The sequence below is a fragment of the Jaculus jaculus genome, chromosome X (assembly GCF_020740685.1).
Source record: "Jaculus jaculus isolate mJacJac1 chromosome X, mJacJac1.mat.Y.cur, whole genome shotgun sequence".
NCBI classification, from domain to species: Eukaryota; Metazoa; Chordata; class Mammalia; order Rodentia; family Dipodidae; genus Jaculus; species Jaculus jaculus.
This window is the reverse complement of record NC_059125.1, coordinates 5,235,156-5,257,042: the sequence shown is the minus strand read 5'-3', so window position 1 is coordinate 5,257,042 and position 21,887 is coordinate 5,235,156. Positions and strand designations below refer to the sequence as shown.

Below are 21,887 nucleotides of genomic sequence, written 5' to 3'. Positions count from 1 at the left end.
TCTTTCTTTCTTTCTTTATTTCTTTCTTTCTTAGTTTAGTTAGTTAGATGAGTTAGTTAGTTAGTTGAGGTATCATGTATCAAGGTTGGGCCCAAACTTGCTATATGGCCTTGAATTTCTTTTTTTTTTAAATTTTTTTGTTCATTTTTATTTATTTATTTGATTGTGACAGAGAAAGATACAGAGAGAGAGAGAGAGAGAGAGAGAGAGAGAGAATGGGTGCACCAGGGCCTCCAGCCACTGCAAACGAACTCCAGAAGTGTGCGCCCCCTTGTACATCTGGCTAACGTGGGTCCTGGGGAATCGAGCCTCAAACTGGGGTCCTTAGGCTTCACAGGCAAGCGCTTAACCACTAAGCCATCTCTCAAGCCCCATGGCCTTGAGTTTCTGATTCTTCTGTCTCCACCTTCCCAGTGCTGGGATTTTAGGCCTGTGCCACCATGCCTGGCTTTTGTGATATTGAAAATCAAACCCAGAGCTTGGTGCATGCCAGGTAAGCAATCTACCATCTCACCTACATCCTTAGCTGTGGCATCCATGGTTTAACCTTTATTTCTACTGCTATATGGATGTGAGGCTATAAATCAAAAACAATAAAGAGGATACCATTTAGACAAACCTCAAAAGAAGACTAAACCTGAAGTTTAATAAGGCATTTAGGTATCAGGGTTTATTTGTTACAGCTGGTAGCATTGCACTGATTTACTGAACTTACTGTGTCATTGTCATGCTTACCATTTGGCATCTATTCAAGACTATGGGGCCCATTCCTTTTCCAGTCTTGCTTTTTTAGCCACGTTAGTCCAGTCCTGATGGCTCTGAGCCAGTGAAGCTCTGCAAAGAAAGTCAGTATCCTGAGCTAGAAGGTATAATGAAGGCAAGAGCCAGTGAGGATTGGGTAACTTGTTCTGAAGTCTCTGGGCAGGAATCTTAGCAAGTAGGTCTCCATGTGTGTGGGGATTCCCAGCCTTACTCATTGGTTCTCAAGGCAAGTTCAATTGAGCAGTTTTGTTGACTTGATGCTGGCATCTTTTATCAGCAGTCTAAAGGGCTTGACTTGGAAGAATGTGTGTTGGATCAAAGAGTTCTCTGCAGATTATAAGAGATAATTTGGAGATAGGGTTTAGTAAGAAAATTCAAAGGAGTTTTTGTTTTAATAAAGCCAAAACTTAGCAGAGTTGTTGCAGAGTTAGTGCACCCTCCCACAAGCCCTTAATCTTGCAGATATCCTGAAACAACTCGTAATTCAGCCTGACTCCCATGCATTTGGTTTTCAAGGAAAAGCTTTTGTTAATGCAGGCTGAAAATAGTGTGGGTGTCTTTAGGGATGTTTTCTGAAGGAAAAACAAACTTTGGCACATCTTCAGTGTAGCAAAACAGAGTATGCAATGACAGTACATATCCTGATGAATTAATTCAGTAAGCATTTATGGGGTACCTACTATGCACCTGAAACTGCTTAGAGCTGAGATATGGAGAAAAAACAGACTTTGTCCTGGAAAAGCCACAACAGTGGTGGTACCGTCATTTGGTCCTTCAGTTTAAAAATGATTATCATTTAGGAAGAGTCTATGATAGAATGACATTTGTTGTAATCTGGAAAGCATGTCTTCTGGGCAAATTAAATGAGAAAAGATGCAAAGGATAAATGTCTTAAGGAGACAGAAGAGCATCCATTGATGTGCTAGAGAAGTGAAGGCACATGTTCATCTGGCTGAGTAGACGAGGCTCCAATTAGACTGTTGCCATCTGAGTTGAGAGTGTGGGACCTAAAGGATATAAAACCTAAGTGAAATTACAAAATGAAACACTGACACAATATAAGCCATGTCCCCAGGCTGAATCGACCCCAAATATTAATTATGGCAAATGATACACTGAGTTCAGTAAGTTAGTGGCATTCTTGCTGTGCTATAACAAATAAACCCTGATCTCTAAGTGCCTTAATAAAATTCAGGTTTGCTACTCTTTTGAATTGTGTCTAACATGGGATTTTCTTTATTGGCATATAGCTCTTCTTCTGACTAGAATTCAAGGATGTATTTTCCTTCCATCATTGTGACTGCCATTTCAGCGTGTGGGTTCGAAGGTCTATGGACTGGTCTTTATCAATACATGAAAGGCAATATATGTGAGAATTTTATGACCAGCTTGGAGTTGCTGCACATCACTTGTGCTCACAGTCTACTGGCTAGAACTCAACACTTAACTGCTAAGGAAGGTCGGAAATGTAGCCTGGCTTTGTGGCCAAGAAGGAACGTAAATAGCTTTGGTGACCAGCAAAGCCAGACTTCCATGAAACCATAGGAAAGTGTTGTTTTACTAGAGGTAAGTTCTTTGTGGTAAGGGACACTGACTTCCTTACCCTGGTGACTCTGATGCCTGACTAAGAATCTCATGTCTTCTTGATTATTAGATCTGCACTGTCATGCCTTCACAGCCATACTTTTCTGGAGATATGGTTTCACTCAGAACTCCATGTTTTATTCAGTCATAGTGCTTCTCTACCAATTATATCCTTCCTTACCTATCATTTTATTCACTGATCTTCCAACCTGGAGGCAAGCTACATGATGGCATGGACTGCGTCTGTCATGTCTAGCACCTTGTCCCAGTGCTCAGCACAATAGCTTGCACATGAGCTGCTTTTGTAACTCCTTAGTGAATACCTGAACCAGCCAGGCTATGGGAATCTTGAAGGGTTTGATGGAGAAGGTATAACTTGAGTTGGTGTTGAGCAGAACTGGTCTGGGAGCAGACATCAGGGAGGCAAAGGAGTAGAATAAAAAGGGACCAAAAAAGGTCACAAGAGCTGTGGATTAAACTATGGCATTGAGTTACACCTATTCAACTTCTATATACAGGGGCTGGAGAGATGAATTAGCAGTTCAGGCACTTGCTTGTGAAGCATAAGGACCCAGGTTTAATTTTCCAGAATGCACGTAAGTCAGATGCACAAGGTGGCATATGCATCTGGAGTTCGTTTGCAGTGGCTAGGGGCTCTGGTGGACCCATTCTCTCTCCTCATCCCTCTCTCTCTCTCTCTCTCTCTCTCTCTCTCTCTCTCTGTTTGTCTTTCTCCCCCACTCATAAGTAAGTAAGTAAATAAATAAATAAATAACTTCTATATTTAAGTACCTTTAAGGTGTTGTCCAATTCTCATGGGTCAGATGGAAGATGCACCCTCCTTATATACATTTCTCAAGTCAAACAGCTTTTCTGAGGTTTCACTTATGTAGGAAGACCAAGGCACTCCCTTTTATTTAATAGTGTAGGGTTAGCTCATTTTCCTGACCACTGGGCCCTTCCACTGGACAATTTCAGGCTGATTCTATAGCTTGGCTATTGTGAATACTTCATGATAAACATGGGCATGAATCTATGTCTATAGTAAGCTGACTTTTACTCCTTCAGGTATATACTCTGAAATAGTATAGATGGGTCATCTGGTAGTTTTATTTTTAATTTTTTGAGGCATCTCTATACTGAGTCCCACAGTGGTTGAACAAATATTAACTCCCAGTGTTGATGTATAAGGGGTCCTTTCCCCCTTGCATCCTTGCAATAATTTATTTCATTTGCTTTTTCTTGATAGCCATTCTGATAGGGGTAAGAAAGAATATAAGTTTAGTTTTTAAAAATGATGGCTAAGTATGTTGAACATTTTTTTTTTCATATACTTATTGATCATTCACACTTCTTTGTTTAAAAAGTGTCAATTCATTTCATTTTCCCACTTACTGAGTTATTGGTTCTTTTGTCGACTAATTTTTTGAGTACTTAAATTACTCTGGATATTACTCTCCCATCAGATGAATAGGTGGCAAAGATTCTGTATGGTGATTCTTCAGTCTGTTATTTGCTTCTTTTGTCATATAGAAGCTTGTTTATTTGATGTTGTTACAGTTCAAACATAAAATGTGCATGTGTTGAAAGCTTGGCCCAAAGCTGGTGGGTACTATTTTGGGGGTGCTAAAATCTTAGAAGGTGAAGCCTAGTTGGAGGAAGTGAGTAAATAAGGCATGTCCTTGGGGGCTAGATCTTGCCTTGACTTTTTCCTTTCTCTTCTCTGCATCCTAACTGTGATGAATTGAGCAGCTCCTCTACTACATTGTCTACCACCATGATGTTATTCCTCCCTAGAGCTAAGAAACAGCAGAGTAAGCCCACCATGGCCTGAAAACGTGAGCCAAAGTTAAGTTACTTTTCCTAGATGTTTAAAACAATGACAAAAAGTCTGACATAGATGTGATCCTGTTTGTCAATTCTTGGTGTTATTTCCTGAGCTCTTCGGGTCCTATTAAGAACCATTTCCTAGTAATTTCCAGGTTTCAGGTCATACATTAAAGTCTTATCCATTTTGAGTTGATTTTAGTATAAGGTGAGAGGTGGGGATCTAGTTTCAGTCTTCTATTAGAAGGTTGTCTTTGGGGCCAACTGTTGTTCTTGGCTTGATTGACAAGATTCAGATGACTATAGCTGCATGGGTTTATTTCTGAGTCCCCTGTTCTATTCTAATGATACATATGTCTGGTTTTGTGCTAATATCATGCTGTTTTATTTTGTAATACAATTTGAGATTAAATATTCTGACTTCTATAGCATTGCTTTTTAAAAATATATTTTTATTCATCTGAGAGAGAGGAAGACACAGATAGAGAAGAATGTGGGCCTCCAGTCACTGCAAACGAATTCCAAATGCATGTACCACCTGGTGCATCTGTCTTACATGGGTACTGAGGAATTGAACCTGGGTCCAGTTTAGCATTGCTTTTTACTTAAGATTGCCTTGCCTATTTGGAGTCTTTCCCATATGAACTTTAGGGTAGTTTTCAATAGGTTTTACTCTTTTTTTCCCCATGATATTTCTTTTCAAATTTTTATCAACAACTTCCATGATTATAAAAACATACCCCATGGTAATACCCTCCCTCCCCCCATTTTACCCTTTGAAACTCCATCTCCATCATATCTCCTCCCCATCTCAATCAGTCTCTCTTTTATTTTGATGTCATGATCTTTTCCTCATCATATGAGTTTTTACTTTTAAGAACTTTTTTAAATGTAATTTAATTTTTCTCATTTTTTTAAACAATTTCCATTAACTTTTAAGAACTTTTAATTTACCTCTTGATATAAAAAATGTATACTGATATAATCTCCTACCAATCTCATTGGTCCTCCCCCATCTATGAATCCTTTTTCCTTTCCAACTGGTCATCTCTTTTCTATTTTTATGTCATCATTCTTTTGCCCTCATATTATGCAGGTCTTGTATAGATAGCATCAGCCACTGTGAGGTCATGAATATAGCAGTCATTTAATGTCTGGAAGACAGCATTCCAAAGTACTCCTACCTTTCCTTTGGCTCTTACTTTTTTTTTTTCTCTTTTGAAGTAGGGTCTCACTCTAGCGTAGCCTGACCTGGAATTCACTCTATAGTCTCAGGGTGGCCTCAAACTCACGGCGATCCTCCTATCTCTGCCTACCAAGTGCTGGGATTAAAGGCATGCACCACCATGTCCAGCTCTCTAATGACATTCTTTATTGTGGAAGATGTGGTATTAAAAATGTAAGAGCAGCCGGGTGTGGTGGCACACACCTTTAATCGCAGAACTTGGTAGGCAGAGATAGGAGGATCGCCGTGAGTTCGAGGCCACCCTGAGACTACATAGTGAATTCCAGGTCAGCCTGGGCTAGAGTGAAACCCTACCTCAAAAAAAAAAAAAAAAGGGCTGGAGAGATGGCTTAGCGGTTAAGCACTTGCCTTTGAAGCCTAAGGACCCCAGTTCGAGGCTTGGTTCCCCAGGTCCCACGTTAGCCAGATGCACAAGGGGGCGCACGCGTCTGGAGTTCGTTTGCAGAGGCTGGAAGCCCTGGTGCACCCATTCTCTCTCTCCCTCTATCTGTCTTTCTCTCTGTGTCTGTTGCTCTCAAATAAATAAATAAATAATTAAAAAAAGAATGTCATTAGAAGTTTGATGGGGGTTAATCTGTAGATTGCTTTCAATAATATTTCCATGAACATGGAACATCTTTTTGTATCTTTTTGCAGTTTATTTCTTCATAGTCTTATTGCTTTCATTATAAATGTATTTTATCTGCTTGGTTATAATTTTTATTTTTCAGATATTTTATACTTCTGAGGCTATGTGAATCAGAATGTTTTCCTGATTTCTTTTTCAGTGGGTTCATTATTAGTATGTTATTGAAATATTACTGTCTTGTATATTTTGTATCCTGCTGCTTTGCTAAATTTATCAGGTCTAAAAGTCTTTGGGTAGAAGAATGACACTGAGAATCCATTTCAATGTGTGGTTCTATCACATGCTTACTAAGTGGTGCTTATCTGCCTTATAGACAACAATGTAAACTGTTGTTCTTTGTTCTATACAACTCCAGGCCTAGCCACAATAGACTAATCCTTGGGCCCTTACTGACAGGTTCTTCCTAATCTTCATATTAGATTGGATCTTGGGTAATTGTCCATATCTCAATGTTTTGTTTTGTTTTGTTTTTTACTTCAAAAGGGAAACTTCACATTGTTCAGTTTAATGCCACACTCCCTGCTAGTTATATCTATCCATATCCCCCTCCTCCTTCTCCCTTGGCAGTAGTATTTATTCACTGTATTCCTTCCAAAATCAGAGAGCATTTGTCTTGAACCAATGTGGAACTCAGTGTCTCCCTCAATGTGTATACTTAATCCCACCTCAGATAATCATCATATTACCTAATCTGACTACTAGGCTATGAACTCCTTGAGGGTACCAATGGTGCCCCTTTCTCTTAAAGTACCTCTGCAGTTCTTTGAGCATAATACTAGGTGTTTTATTTCACAGACCAAACTGTGGTAGATACTAGAATCAGTTGCCTATTATAAGTTAACTTTCTCTTCTCCCCTCAACTTGGCCTTTCTCCTTAGTAAATTAATCTGCCTTCTCATGACAAAAAAATCTTGAACCCAGGCCCAGGAGGGAGATATAGGGTATAATTTATCTATTTTGAACGATTTCTGAGGTTTTGGATCCTTATTTCTGTACTCAAATGCTATAAAGTTGAACCTTATGAAACTGCCAATATCCACCTATTTTAACACAAAAATGCCAATTTCATAACATTGAACCTAGTTTCTTTGTATTTGTTTTCGTTTGCAGTCACTTATGGCTGAAGTTGTCTGATCCCTGTGTGTGGTCCATTTGCCAAGTCTGTGGCAACAAAATTTTCATGGAGTTTCCTTGTAGTTTCTGATAGTCTTGTGGCCTTTGGTAGAGTCTGTCATTGCTCGTGGAGTCTTCACCAGAGGCTTTGGATTCAAAAAAGTCTAGTTCACTTCCCTTCTCCACACAGGGGCAAACATATGTGTTTGATCTCTGGGATAAATGCCAAGACCTCCAGGCTTGAGTTTGCAAGTTTTGTTGGTGATCAAAAGCTCCGCTCATCACCTTCTGTGCTTCTCTTACTCAACAATGCCTGTCCAGCTCCTCTGAAGGCCAGTGTCAGAGTTTATAGGAGACAAGAAAGGAAAAGCAGGCATACTGCACTTTTTAAATAAGCCAGCATGTGAGGGGAGAAGAAAAGAATGTGAAGGGAAAGAAGGCTTGTAGGGTTGTTTTTTTTTTTTTTTTTTTGTTTTTTTTTTTTTTTAAACAAAGGATACGTGAATTTAACATGCAGGAAGTTTCAAGGGATTTAGTTATTTATGAACTAGGTCTACCTGAATGAGTGACTGAGAGCCTGTCATAGCTTTCTGGTTTTATATATTCCCCACAAAATCACACAGGACCTTAGCATTATCATATTTATAACACCTTGAGTCATTTAAGGTGACTTTCAAACAAAGTGCCCTTACTGTTCATACCTAGTAGAAAACACCCCAAAGAAAAAGGGTAAAAAAATATAAAACTGAGCTCAATGTTCTAAATTGAACTCATTTAGCATCTATGCAAGCAATTATGCCATTGTCATTAGGAATCAAGATGTTCATCATAAAAGAGATCAATTATAAAATCAAGGGAGTTAAATCAAAGCCTGTAATCTTAGATTTCAATTGGAAGTAGCAGTTTAAATTTGTGACTTATTTTCACCTTCTGAAACTTGATTATTTTCTAGTTCCATCTACTGATAAAGCCTGGAATCAATGACAACTTAGCAACTGTGGTGGTTTGAGTTAGGTGTCCCACACAAACTTGTGTTATGAATGCTTGATCCCCAACTGATGGCAATTTTGGAATGTGTTGGAGGCATATTTTGAGGGGCAGGCCTATGAGGGTTATAGCCAGTTTCCCCTTGCCAGTGTTTGGCACACTCTTCATGTAGCTATTGTCCACCTTATGTTGGCCAGGGGGTGATGTCCACCCTCTGCTCATTCCATCGTTTTCCCTGCCATCATGGAGCTTCCTCTCATGTCTGTAGGCCAAAATAAACAATTTCCCTTTCATCAGCTGCTTTTGGTTGGGTGCTTTCTGCTAGCAACACGAAGCTGACTCCAACAGCAACAGAGAGAACCCTTGCCATGCAGAGTGTCATTCAAAAGGCTGTCCCATCTCAAAAGAGAGCCAGGGCTTCTTGGATAAAGATCTAATTTCAGGACTGGGGCAACAAATGTTCAAGATGAATCTAGGACACTTCTCTTGGTATCTGTGCAGACTTAGCAAGATACAGGCTAATTGAGTCACAAGAGATCTCATCATTCCTGAGATTGGGTTAAGTACTCATCTACTCATGACAGACAAATATCTGTGTTTTTAGGGTATCGGTCCTTTGAAAAGAATGCCTTTTGGCTTTTAGGCTCATGTATTCATAGCTTCTTTGTTGTCTCAATAAATGAACATCATTTCTCTTCTACCTATAAAGATACTAATTAGCAAGTAATAATTCTAATTAAGCCTGTAAGAGGTGGTATTCAGGGCCTATTGTAAGTATTTAAAAATTTCCATCAGCTGGGCGTGGTGGTGCACACCTTTAATCCCAGCACACAGGAGGCAGAGGTAGGAGGATTGCTATGAGTTTGAGGCCACCCTGAGACTACATAGTGAATTCCAGGTCAGCCTGGATTAATGATAATCTCTAAGTAAATTTTAATATACCAACCTGTACCTAGTAGAAGAGATTTATTAACATATATAAAAGGAAATCATGCTGGGTATGGTGGTCTGTGTCTTTAGTCCCAACACTTGGGAGGCTGAGGTAGGAAGATCACCATGAGTTAGAGGCCAGCCTGGGGCTACAGAGTGAGTTCCAATTCAGTCTGAGTTGGAGTGCAATCTTGCATCAAAACCAGTAGGTCTGGAGAGATGGCTCAGTGGTTAAGGTGCCTGCCTGTGAAGCCTAAGAACTCATGTTCAAATCTCCAGGTCACACATAAGCAAGATGCACAGTGACACAAGTGTTCGATGTCACACATGTGCACAAGGGAGCACACATCTTTGGAGTTCGTTTGCAGTGGCTGAAGGCGCTGGTGTGTGCACATTCTCTTGTTTTCTCTGTCTGCTTCTCTCTCTCTCTCTCAAAAAGAAAAAGAAAAATGGAACTATCTGCTAATTACCTTATTCCATCAAATCTTATTAAGTCGAGGACATCTGTCCAAGAGGACCAAAGAGGTTCCATGCACTGCACCATCATGGAAAACAGGACACGTTTCTCATTGTACACAGTTGTTGCATGTAGTCTTTTCTAAATAGAAAGATGGATTTTACATATTTATTACCTTTGCAGAGCCACTCTTCCATTCAAGACTCTCTCTTTCCAGCTCTGTCATTAGGTGCCCTGGTATATAACATCACGTCATAGTTTGGGAAGGGAAGGTACTTTGTCCTGTCATATTCATCTCTGTGGGTGTGGTGCTTTCCTTTTGTTCCCAATAGGAGAGCCCAATTTCAGGGAACCAAGAGTTCCAAAGGATATTCATATAAAGAATATAAAGCCCTCCTGTTTTGATGCAAGATTGCACTCCAACTCAGACTGAGCTGGAACTCACTCTGTAGCCCCAGGCTGGCCTCTAACTCATGGTGAACCTCCTAACTCAGCCTCCCAAGTGTTGGGACTAAAGGCACATATCACCATACCCAGCATGATTTCCTTTTAGATATGTTAAGAATCCAAAGAATATTCATGACCTTCACTGTAGTCAACTTCATTTTGTCCTTTGCAAATAATGGAAACTTACTTGTGACGTTCACAGTGAAATTTTATTTATTTATTTATGATAAAAAGGAGAGAGATAGAGAGAGAGAGAGAGAGAATGGGAGTGCAGGGCTTCCAGCCACTGCAAACGAACTCTAGATGCATGCACCCCCTTGTGCATCTGGCTTATGTGGGTCCTGGAGATTCAAACCAGGATCCTTTGGCTTTATAGACAAATGCTTAACCACTAAGCCATCTCTCCAGCCCTGAAGTTTTATTTTTAACCCCTTTTGGGGATCTTAGGAAGATTTCTTCACAAATCCTTTGGCTTTCCTGAAAAAAATTAAATTTCTAATTTCTGATCAAAATGACCTTTTCTGTACTCTACACTGTTTGCAAACTTGTAACACTGATGATGTCTCTTCAGGGAGTGCAGCTTAATGAAACAAGGATTGGGCCATGTCCCCCTTCCTCCTACTCTGTAAATGGGAATGAACATTTCATGACTTCATGATGGCCATGTTCAGTCTTACTCAGGAACCTCTTTTAATGCTAATTTTCAGGTTGATCTAACTAGAAGAAATTATTAAAATACTTTTTATAGGTAAAATGGTTGAATATCACCAGTTTTATGTGGCTTAATCTAATACTTCCTAGACTGCCTTGGTCCCAGTGGTCCCCTGACTAATAACATCAATGTCCCCGGGGACATTTGCAAATGCCAATTCCTGGACCCCATCCCAGGTGTACCGCATCAGAATCTATGGTGCTGGGTGAGAATCTATGTTTAAAAAGATTTCCAGGTAAGTCCTATACATGCTGGAGCTTGAAAAAAAGCCCATGGCACATTCATAATCAATGAAGAATATGACCTAGCTTGAGTGTTATGAAAATATATTCATTGCAGTATGCTTTATGAATTGGAACTAATCTTATGCTCATTGCTGGGATAATGAATGAAGTATAGAATATTTATGTGGTAAAATACTATGTTGTTGCTAATAAATATTGTTTCTGAACACACACACACACACTCTCTCTCTCTCTCAGTCTCTCTCCAACCATTACATTGATATTCAGGTTTGCCTTTAAGGGTAGTCTTCTCTGCTCCTTAATGGTATAGTTTGCATCAAGCAGAACTTGAATCTGCACACTGAAATCCCAGTGAGTTTCTAGACTCATTGCCTTAACCATTCAACCACAACTACAACCACAGTATAGTCTACATCCAAATGGCCTCTCTTACAGTAGTGGTCCCTTGTTAATTAATAAAAAAACAACAACAACAATACTTTCTACCAGCATTGCTAAGGTAGAAATGGGGCAACTGGACAAGAACAAATATGACTCATTTACTCATTATATTCATCCTGTAAGTATGATAGCTTAAACTTTCTGAATCCCGTTTCTTTGCAAAACAACTGCCACCCTAGTGTCTCATGATTTTAAGAGAATATAGCTTGATACTACCTATCTCCTATCTATGTAACTATCGTCTATCAATTCATCAATTATCTATCAGTCTACCTAGACATTCATCCATCATTTGCCCATCCATTATTTATCTATTAGTCTGTTCATCCATCTATATATCTTCTGCATATCCCTTCTCTAGCCTCCCTTCTCCCTAATCTCTTTTGAAAATACACTTTATCCTTTCTAGATTCTTGTGTTTTCTTGTAGATAGATAAAACCCATAGTTTGTGCAAAACCCCATTTGAGCTATTTCTGTCAATTTCATTTCCCTGCCAAACTCCCTAGAGAGTCAGTTGATAGCAAGCAACAAAAGCAACCACATATATTTTCACTAAGCATTTACATATGACTGTGTGTCACATTGCCAGGAATATGAAGAAATACAACACACGACTCTTCTTGATATAAAGAAGTATAAGATGTGGTTGTAGAGCTAAGGTACATAAGTATGATCAAGTGGCTAGCCATCGAAGGTAGTCCATGAGGAGGGCGGAAGAGTTATAGAAAATAGTGAGTGCCCCAGCAGCTAGAAAGCAGCCTGGGATAGTGAGGTTTGGTTGCATGAACCTTAGAGAATGAATAGAGGGCAGGTGGTGAAGACCCATGTCCATAAGCTAACCTGGATAACCAAATTGAACCAATCTTCTTCCTTGAAACAATCCTCTTCTGAATTGTTTGATCTGGAGACAAACTGCAGAAGGGACCAAGAACAGGAAAGGAAACATGTTCTGATGGTTTCTATGTTGAGCGCTTGCATGTTACCCTGCTTTGCAGCTTCAAAGAGGGAGAGTCTGTGTCTCAGTTAATGCTCAAAAGGTTTTCATCAGTACCATTCCATGATAGCATGCATGCTCTAGGCTTCTACAAAGCTCATAGTTTCTAGTTAAGTGAGCAGGGCTAGCCCTCATGGCCATAGCCCCTTCATAGGACATAGCTCATACTTGTTTCTGGTAAGTGGACAGGACTAGCCCTTACAGCAACAGCACCCTCATAGGAGCTCTGGGCAGGGGTGCCCTTCAAGGTACCTGACCTCAATAAGAGGACACAGGGCAGAGTTTTCAGTTGCTGGTTCACTTCTGGGTTTTCCCCAGTTTGCTCCCTGGGATGAAGTGCTTCTGAAATCCTACAGTACAAATCACCTAGAAAAAAGAAGAGCTTTCTCCCTGAAAGACAACCTAATTAATGTGATAACAAGTAGGAAATAATAACTAAGTGATGTAAAGGGCACCGATCCAGTCAGGGAAAATACATAGATGTAGTGTCAGGAATCCTATGCTTTTTTTATGGCTCGGCTAAAACTGAGCTCTGTGAACTTTGGTCAACTCTTAGGATTTAGGTTTGATCATCAGCACATCCGAGGGGTGACCTAAAGCATAGTTTTAACAGTGTGTTGACAGCTACTCAGAGTAAGAAATGCATTTTTGAATCATGACCAAGCACACACATCCATACATAGCTGGCAGAAACAATAAACAATAGTTTCACAGAACAATAGAGTACACTTGAGTATTTTCTATTCTACTCTATTCTATTTCATTGTTTTTAAAAATGCTAGTTTTGACCTTCTGAATGGATTTTGCAATCCACTAAGGGGTCATGCCCTGAAATTTGAAAACATACACACACACACACACACACACACACACACACACACACACACACACTCCTCTGTAATTTCAGCAGTAGAATCCAATGATTCTGCTCAATGACTAAAGGAAGTTTCTTAAAACAATAGCTGAGTTGTGATAGATGACCACATACTTACATTCTGGAGGACATGACTGGTGTAGAACATTAGGCCTGTTGAGAGGTCATGGCTACCTGGTTATGGTCAGTATTGTTCTCAGTTCCTTGAATGTGAGACCCTTGGAGTGATTTCTAGCAGCCTCTTCTTTGTTTGTCTTTTCCACTAAGATTACAGATTTTTTTTTTTAATAAAAAGAAACTTAGAGAGCTTCAAACCTTCTTGTTTTGAACTTGGACCTTGATTTTTTTTTTCTCTTGGTCTACTTTTGTTCCCTGTGCAGGAAAAGAAACTAACATTAATGAAGCTCTGATAGGCTAAAGCAACATCATTTCATTCAAACCTTGGAACCACAGCATAAGGCTCTATGGTCACCCTTTCCCAGACTAGGGGACTATAACCAAAAGCTAAGAGACTTGCTCTGGGTCCCCCTCTTCCTGTGAGTAAGCCCTATCTTTCCATTCCAGAGCCAGGGTCTTTTCACCAGCCCATTCTGCCATTGCTTTAATAGTGTCTTTCTAGGTGGTTGAATAGAGCTATCTAAAAGGGTTTGGTGGCTGGTATAAAGACATCAGACAGAGAAAGGCGAAACCTAGAGAGTGGAAATTTCCAATCCTCTCATTTGCAAAGACAGGGATTCAGAATGCTGGGGATTTTTAATGGCATGCGCAAGGCCATGCCCAGCTGGTAGGACAGTCTCAAGTGGTGTTCCCATAGGATGCCTAGCATCAAAATGAACAGCAGTAATAGTAATAGACGTTTTCCTGCCATGAAGCACCATTTTTATTTAGAAGTTTAAAAATATTTCTATGGGGAAATCATTGTAGATTCATTTAGTATGTAAGCAAATATACAGACATGTTCTTCTTCGTAGGAGTTGGGCTATTTTAAGGAACTGGAAGTTGGTAGGAAACCTTTCTCTTCCAATGTGGAGAAAGCTACATTTGATGTTTTGCCCTTAGTGAGGAGCAAGTCTGAGTTATTATGGTTCTACAGAAAAGGAAGCCCATCAGGATCAGTGTTGGGAAAACTAGTTCTGGTTTTGAGCTGCTCGACAAGTGGCAGGAAACTTGGTTCTTGCTTTCCCTGTACATACACTGTCACGTTCTCTCCTCCAAACAGCTAACCAAGCACAATGGGCAAGAGCTAATTGCCAGAGAAGGTGGAAATGAATGGTTTTCCTCTAACAACTTCAGACCAAATAGACATCTATTTTGCTCACCAAATTGGTGGCTGCTGAAGATAGGATTCAGTACAGCAGGGGCCCAGGAACAATGTGGCTATGGATCTGTGACCCTGCCTATTTTTCTGGGACAGGGATAGAAGAACTAACTATGATGACTGTATAAAGATTTCAGTGCCTCAAGACATGCATAATATTGGACTAATCAACAGGTTGTCATGGAGGATGGAAGAAAGCAAATAAATAAATAAATAAGCAAAGACCAAAGTAGAAGAGAGAATAATAGGAAAGAAGAGGGGTTTCAGTGGAGGTAGATGGGGACAAAGGAGGGTGATAGGTGGGGATTATGTAAATGTTTTAAATAAAGTTGCACTGTTTTAAAAAGCAGGCTCAGAGCTAGACATGGCTACTCATGGCTTGTAAGCCAATAGTTGGGATGGTGAGGCAGGGGGATCGGGGTAAGTTCGAGGCCAGCCTGAGCTACATATGCAGTGCCAGGTCAGACAGAGTTATAGAATGAGACCAAATCTCAACCAAATGAACAATAAACAAAGAAACAAAATCCAACTGAATTAGCCTTGTTTCTAGGCACTAAAGTGGAGTGATGAGCACATATTATTTTAAAAATCAGCATATCTTGGATTATGTACCTTATGCTATAATTTGAGTTGAAAGCAAATGTGAGGCTTGTGCTCAGGGCCCTGCCAGTCCCAGTTAGTTGGGTCTCTGAGGCATGCAGTGCCCTTAACCCTAGGAGTTGAGGATTATAACAGGAGCCTGCCTGTCTCTTCCTTCTCCTGACACTCCAACCAAAAATAGTCTCAGAAGTCATAGGTTTTGTATAGGAGTGGAATACCTCCTAGTACAGTGTTGGCCACAGAGGTGTCTGAGTATCTTAATATAATATTGGCTATTGCCAGTAGTACTGGTTACCCACCAGAATATCAGTGTGTGTGTGTGTGTGTGTGTGTGTGTGTGTGTGTGTGTGTGTGTGTTGAAAATAGAATACTTCACTGCTATGGTGGTTTGAATCAGCTGTCCTCTATAAACTGATACATTCTGAATGCTTGGTCCCCAGCTGGTAGCAATTTTGAAGGTGAAACTTTCTTGGAGAACGTGTGCTGTTGTGAGTGGACTTAGGGGTGTTGAAGTCAGCTCTCCCTTGCCAGAGATTGGCTCACTCTCTTGCAGCCATTTTCTACCTGCTATGGCAGAGGTGGTATCCAGCCTCTGCTCATTCCATGCTTTCTCCTACCATTATGAAACTTCCTCTGAAGAATGTTAACCAAAATAAAAACTTTACTACCATAAGCTGCTTTGGGTTGGGTGATTTGTTCCAACAATAAGAGGGTAGTTACAACTACAGACCTATGGGCAGTCCCAATGATGGTTTTTGCTTTACACAGGTCGATTTTGTGGTATATTCTTACAATCCAATTTGTATTTGTGGAATGTAATAACTCAACACAACCACCTCTTAGGCACTTTCTAGAAGATTTACTCTGTTCTTGGTTACATTTAATGCTATGGGTAACACTGAAAGTGACAGTTCTGAATCCTTTGCTAGCTACTTTTTAGGGCACACTGTCCTTTCTCCCTATCCCCACCCCAGTCACCTTTAGCTTAGGAAAATTTATTTCTGCATTGGCCTGAGAGAGACACTTATGAAGCCAAACAGGGATGTTTCTAATCCCAGGTATTCTACTTACCAGGTGTATGACTCTAAATGTACTGACTTTCTCTGAGCTTCCATTTCCTTTATAACATGATCCAATGATTTCCTCTTTAAGTTGTGAGAAGGGACCATGATATTATGAAAAGACTGCATCTGGCTTTGAGGATGCCATATGGTTGGATTTTCTCTTGAGGCCTTATAGTCTTAGATAGGAGAAATGAGGCATACAAATAGCCTGCTTCCTATTGTGCAGGAGAAAAGTGGAACATGTCACCTTATCTCTTCTTGTAATGCTTGCCATCTTCTGCCCCTTCCTTAGGGAGCAGACACAGAGAAGATGACAAGACAAGACAAGTAACTGACTAGGGAAGTAGACAAAATAGAAGGCTATATTAGTTTCCTATCATTATCCTATTATTATTTCTATTATTTCATAACAAACCAATGCAAAATTAACAAACCAATATTATTAACCAGGCCTGATAGTACAGACCTTTAATGCTAGTGATCTGGATGAGAGAGTGAAGCAGGATTGAAAGTTTAAGTCCTGCCTGGACTACAGATCAAATTTAAGGCCAACAACTTAGTGACACTGTCTAAAAATAAAAAAGTAAGGGCTAGAGAAATGGCTCATCAGCTTAGTGTGCTTCCTGTGCAAGCATGAGGGTCTGAAGGGCCCTGACACTGCCTGAGTAAAACTTTCCAGACCCACTTAAAACAGCTGGGCACACCTATAACCCCAGTCCCACAGGACAGCAGACACCTTAGAATCTTCAAACCATGCCCCACCCCCCACCACTGGCACCAGAATCAGTAAAAGGAGATTCCATTTCAAAACAAGACCAGACAGAAGAGTTTTGGGGTGGTTTACCCAACATTCCCTTCTACCCTCCTCAGGTAAGGAACCTCTGCCACAGGCAAGCATATGGACCACTACAGAGGCACATACATGTGCATACCACACACACACACACACACACACACACACACACACACGAATAAGTATTTTAAATTAAAAGATAGGCCTGGAGAGATGGTTTAGTGGTTAAGGTGCTTGTCTGCAAAGCCTAAGGACCCATGTTTGACTCTCCAGATCCCATATAAGCCAGGTGCACAAAAGTTGAGCAAGTGCAAGGTCTCACATGCCCACTAGGTAGCACAAGTATCTGGAGTTCAATTTCAATGGCTGAGGCCCTGGTGCATCAATTCATTCTCTCTCTCTCTCTCTCTCTCTCTCTCTCTCTCTCTCTCTCTCTCTCTCTCTCACACACACACACACACACACACAAAAAAAAAAAATAAAAATAAAAATAAAAAAATAAAAAAATAAAAAGTGAAGCATCTGGGAATGTAGCTCATTAGTAAAGCATTTACCTATCATGTGTGAAGCCCTAGGGCCAATCCTCAGTAAAGCAAAAATAAAATAAAAAGACTCCAAATATTAATATCTTGCCATGTCTGTGGGTGAAGATCCTGAATCTGGGCTGTGTCCTCTATTCAGGGTCCCACTGGGCAAAAACTGGGGCTGTGTTTCCATTTGAGGCCCTGGTTTCTCTTTCAAGCTCACCAGTTTTTGATAAGAGTTCAGGTTCTTGAGGGTGTAGGAATGAGGCCCTCAGCCTCTAGAGGTTGCCTGCTGTTGCCCATCACAAGGCCCTTTCCACAGTGTAACAATTTGCATCTTCAAGGTTAGTATATGAGTGTCTCTATTACTTCTTACCTCCAAAGGGCATGATTAGGACAGACCCACCCCCCAACTACTTCCCCTTTTGATGAACTAAAATCACTTGATTAGAGATCTTAAAATCCATTTTGCAAACTGAGGTCACATAAGTCATGGGGCTTGCCATATTGGAGAGTATTATTAAGGTTATGTAGCTAAGATTGTAGAAATCTTAGGGGCCATCCTAGAATTCTGCCTATTGCAGAGGAAGTTATAAATAAACATAACAAAAATCAGCTTAGTAGTTTTTATTCCGTTTATCTGAGAATAAAGAATAAAAAAATAATTAAACTTGTTATCTTGCAAAATTCAGCCTTGGTGGGATTGTTAAAAACAGAAGACTATCGGGGAGAGTGAACCTAAAGATGTGGCACAGCTTTGTAATGGCAGTGGTGCAATGAGCTTATGAATGAATGGATTCAAATTGAACTGTTGCTTAAGAAAAGTAATTGCTTTTTAAAGAAGGAAGGTGGGATAGTTTCTTTGGAGCTCCATTACTGCCTCTCTGTCTGCCTCCAGTACATACATCATACCAGTTAATACCCTGTGACCAAAGGACATAATGGAGAGCAAAATGATAGACATCATTGTGGCCACTAATGAGTGAAATGGTACCTGCTAAGGCATAGCACAGATCCATTCGAGCTTCACAGGGAGAAAGGATGGTGAACGGTGAGGATCCCTAGCCATGAAAGATGCCATTGTGTGTTAGGGCTAGTTCATCTAAGCAACCAGGACGTGGCCACCTATATTGGAGTGCATGTCTTTGCATCTGGGAATCCACAGTTCTGAGTAGTTGGCAGCTTAGCCGGTTCAGAATTCACTGGTTTGTCCAATGGGCACAATGGAGTGAGTTTAGGGCATTAGCCAAGGGGAGAACAATACAAAATATTTTTTTCAAATATGGTGATATTTTATATTTAGTAATTAGGAAAAAATTGCTGAACTTCTTTGCATTTATTTTATAATATATGTTTTCTGAAATTGAAATTACCTACTAAAGAAATGGGGAGGTTGAAGAGTAGGGAGTATAATCTTTTGGATGTTCACAGCCTCTAGAGTCTTGACTTGGATCTTCTCTATAAGATTGTATTAGTATAGCAGGAAGTATATGCCAGATGACATTCTCATAACCTATTATTTCCCCCACAGATACTCTTCTGTATTTTCATACAAAGCCAGAGAACATAGCCTAAGAGGACAGGGATTTGTGTGTTGTTCTATCTAGTATTGTACTTGACACTAATAGTTGGTTGGAAAATGTTCCATGGTTGTATAGGTATTTCTATTATCAGCAGTTTCTTCTCTTTTCCCATGTTACCCAAGTTCTATCACTCCCACAAGATCCCAAAGCATCCTCAGAAAATATCTGTCAAACTTTCCTGATGATAAAAATAACTTTTCAAGTACACAGATTATCATGACTCTGTTGGAAATTCTTGGTCAGGAAGTTCAGGTAGAAACTCAGGATTGTACATTTTTATCAGCATGCCTGATCAGTCTTTTCGTCAGGCCAACACTAAGGCAAATAGGAGATCAGCTCTTCCCCACCTCAGAACTGAGAAGCCAGGGACACTTGACTTGGTTTCTAAGGGGCTTTTAAAACTAATACCCCCAGCTTCTGCTCAGCAGCACCAAGGGAAGCAGAAGATATAAGTCTTCTGGTCTACCTCCACTCACTTAGGCCCAGTCCCAAATCATGACTCCTACCTTCCTGAAAAGATAGATGAGCCTGAGGGTGGGCTGCTCAGAAGCGCCTCTCAGATTCTGATACTACCCCCAGAACTCCTTGTCCCCTTTATCCACAGGCAGATTTTCTATTCTGTACCCTCTCCCAGCTGTCACTAGCACATGAATTCATTGTCACCTCTGTCGGGTTTGCCAATGACCTCAGCCCTGTTGTGCAGGAGTTGACCTCTGTCGAGACAGGCTGATTTTTCAGTTGCTCTCAGTCGCTGAACAAGAGCATTCCTCTGAGGATAACTGAATAAAGCTTCTGTATTCAGAACTCTGCGTGCTGTACACGCGAGAGGAGAGCTCTGAGCTAGAACTTGCCCTCCCCTTCTACGCTCAAACCTCCCACGCATCCTCTGAGGCTTGAAAAGGTCAGCTTGTCCTTTAGTGAGTCCTCTTGTTCTTGGCTACAGGGCTCAGTGACCCCTGACTGGTTCACCAAGCACTCAGTTTCTAATGAGAAAGTTGAAGTTACCAAGTAGCTCAAAAAAAGAAAAATTGCTACCTTTCTTTATTGGTTCCATAGATCCCTCTCAGGGAAATAGTTTTCTGATTGGAGTTCTTGGCGATTAAATACCAAGGAAAATAAACATAGGTGGAAGAGAGTAATCTGCTCTGTAGCTGAAGATGAGAAAATATGATACACTGTGATTATTCTAGAGCTACACTATTCAATATAATAACCATATATATGTGTGTATATATATATATATATATTTAAATTTTAATCAAAAATATTAAATGAAATTACAAGTCCATTCTATATTGACTAGTTAGTTGCATTTCAAGTGCTTAATAGCCCTTGTGCTATTGACTACCACGTTGTACAGCACAGAACATTCTCTTAGATATCACCATTTTAGAGGCATGGTATTTACTGTTGCTTCTGACCACACAAAATTTCTTCATATCATTAGAAATGTGTGTTTCTATTGATGTTTTTTTTTTTTTTTCCTTTTTCGGCAGTGCTGGGGATTGAACTCAGGGTCTTACACTTGCAAGGCAAGTGTGATACCATTGGGCCACATTGTCAACCCTCTTTTAGTGACTTTCTGCTTTTGGGATTTTTTTTTTTGTTTTTGTTTTTGTTTTTGTTTTTCGAGGTAGGGTCTCACTCTGGTCCAGGCTGACCTGGAATTAACTCTGTAGACTCAGGTCACGGCGATCCTCCTACCTCTGCCTCCCGAGTGCTGGGATTAAAGGCGTGTGCCACCACGCCCGGCTGGGATTATTTTTATAAGAAACAGTGCTATTGAATACTATATTAAAAAAACAAAACCAGCTGGGCGTGTTGGCGCATGCCTTTAATCCCAGCACTCAAGAGGCAGAAGTAGGGAGTTCAAGACCACCCTGAGACCTGACACTACATAGTGATTTTTCAGGTCAGCCTGGGATAGAGAAAGACCCTACCTAAAAAAAAAAAAAAAAAAAAAAAAAAAAAAAAAAAAAAAAAAAAAAACACCAGTAGCTTCAGGCCTTGATAAGGGAGGGAAAATTAAATGCTATATTTCTTCAGTCTTCTTTCTTCTATTCTCTTTCCACAAAGGATCCTCCCTTCTTTTCTATGTTTCCTTTTTATTTTTTCTGTAGACTTCATCCTTTTAAGACTTCTCAAACTGGATTAGTAGATGAAACTTCAAAAAGAAAGAGGTCAGAGTGGAACCAAAAGACTGTATGGGGTAGCAGAGATAAGCAATGGGTCAGAGCTCCTCCAAATTATGCCTTGGGGAAATGAGGCAAAGAAGCAAGAAAAAGGGCTGAGACTGGAAGGAGTGGGGTGGGCCCTGGCTAGGAGTCTGGGTCTGGGCGGTGAATCTTGTGAGTGAAGCTGACTGGGCAATTCTCAACAGTTCTTAGGCTAACAATCTAACTGATGCTACTGAGTTCCTCTGCACATCCATTTCTTAATCACAATCCCCTGGTTCCTTTCACCTGCTTCTATAATCTTCACCTTCTACTCAGGAGGAGTAGGCTACATGTGCCATGAAGATAACAATCATGACTTGAATGCTGTCTTTAGGGTAAAGAAGGGAAATCTTCCTTCTTAGATCTCTTGCGTGAGTTTTGAGAACTACATTGCCTCTGGTTACCTCACTCAACATCCACTGTAACATCTGCCATGGTTCCTTTAAAGGTTATTCTGCCCTTTGATTAAACCAGAGAAAGAGACTAGTGTTTTGAAATATGGTGAGCAACTGAGTCAGGAGGTGGAGGGCAGGATCAGGGA

The 21,887-nt window shown here is 40.3% G+C and overlaps 1 protein-coding gene across 3 annotated transcripts in view; it reads left to right on the top strand.

Moving 5' to 3' along the window:
• Nhs (NHS actin remodeling regulator) overlaps positions 1–21,887 on the top strand; it is a 398,091-nt gene that overhangs the window by 311,848 nt on the left and 64,356 nt on the right. The gene's annotated exons all lie outside the window — the stretch shown is intronic.